The following is a 1,646-nucleotide window of genomic DNA, read 5'->3' on the forward strand; positions in this document are numbered from 1 at the left end:
TGAACTTATTACACTATTCTCTCTTTTGATACTTTTAAAAATTCCCATTAAATAGTTTTATATGTTTTGATAAACTTCTTTTAGGATTTCTACAAATAAATATTGGGAACCAAAGTAAAAATATTCCAGAAAATAACCACAAGGATCACTGATACAAGGTATAGTAACAGGAATAAATCTGAACCACTAATAAAGTAATGACACAAGAGAATTGTGTTGTATTGGCAACAGGGGGAGGGGCTCTGTATGCTTTTGTTTTTCATATTAAACAAACCTACAAATCATCAATTGCCCAATATAATAAAAAACTCTAAGCTGTTGATTATATAAAGAATATGTATTTGTTTTTTTAAAAGATATTTTTTTATTACTTTTATGTACAGAAAATTCAACAGCATCCTCTCAGCTCAGTTTGGTGACCAGTTCTCTAGCCTTTGCCTTTTCCAGCATGGTGATGTGAGCCACCAACTTCTGACTCAGGATGTTGCCTCCCCAGTGGCAGTGGATCTCATCATTTCTATCATTGTAATTGGTCCTGATGGCTTCCACCAGCTTAGCCAGAGGTCATTTGTCTTCTGCAAGTTAACCTGTGTGAAGGCAGCAGTAGTGCAGGTCTTCCTGTGGACCAGATGCCCCAGGCTGACCTTTCCCTGGATAATGCAGTAGGGAACTCCTGTCTTATGACACAGGGCAGGCAGAAAGACAACCAACTCAAAGGGATTCACATCATGTGCAATCACTACCAACTAAGCCTTCTTTTTTTTTTTAAGATTTTATTTATTTATTTATGAGACAGAGAGAGAGAGAGAGAGAGAGAGACAGAGAGACAGAGAGGCAGAGACACAGGCAGAGGGAGAAGCAGGCTCCATGCAGGGAGCCCGATGTAGGACTCGATCCAGGGTCTCCATGATCACGCCCTGGGCCAAAGACGGTGCTAACCCACTGAGCCACCTGGGCTGCCCGCCTTCTAGTTTTCCACCAAAGTGGTGAAAGTTCAAAGGACAGGAGGCCTCTTAGTGGGGACATCCCCTTTGCCCAAAGCTTTCTTTTTGGCCTGGGACAACAATCTCTGATGCTTCTCTTGCCTTGTCTCTAGTCTGTACTTGTGGGCCAGCTTAAGCAGTTGAGTAGCAGTTTGGCCATGCAAGGCCTGAGAGAACTGATTAATCACAGGAAGCACTTTCAGAGCTTACAGAGAATAGCCCTTTGCCAGTGCAGCCGAATGAAGCAGGGCCATTTGACAAAGCATATCATGTCCCTTTGGGGCTGAATGTCCTGTCCAATGCCAAAATTCTTGGGCCTTTTCTCAAAGAGGGGATTGACCACCTTCTTGGCCTGCTGCTTCTTCACAACAGCAGGGACTGGAGCCACCTTCTTCCTCTTCAACTTCTTTCCTTTGGGCATCTTCTGTTGCTGGAGGAGAGAGCTTTAAATTTGCTTTTATCATGTATGGCTACATTATTAGGAAAATGAGCTGGCTATGAGATGGCAAAACATTTTCTGGATGTGAGCTTGCAGAAAAATTGAGAACGTTCAGATTGATCAATAGAGATTACACAATCCAAAGAACAGAATGAAAAAGAATAAAGAAACTCAACAAATTCTCAAATATGAAATGTTATAAAGTACACTAACAAGTTCAGTGG

The 1,646-nt window shown here is 41.7% G+C and overlaps 1 pseudogene; it reads right to left on the reverse strand.

Annotated features, from left to right (window-relative positions):
* Window positions 1-402: 402 nt before the first annotated feature.
* Window positions 403-1,404, reverse strand: LOC112907105 (large ribosomal subunit protein eL8 pseudogene; annotated as a pseudogene).
* Between the last annotated feature and the right edge of the window lie 242 nt (window positions 1,405-1,646).

This window comes from Vulpes vulpes, chromosome 14 (genome assembly GCF_048418805.1).
Source record: "Vulpes vulpes isolate BD-2025 chromosome 14, VulVul3, whole genome shotgun sequence".
NCBI lineage: Eukaryota > Metazoa > Chordata > Mammalia > Carnivora > Canidae > Vulpes > Vulpes vulpes.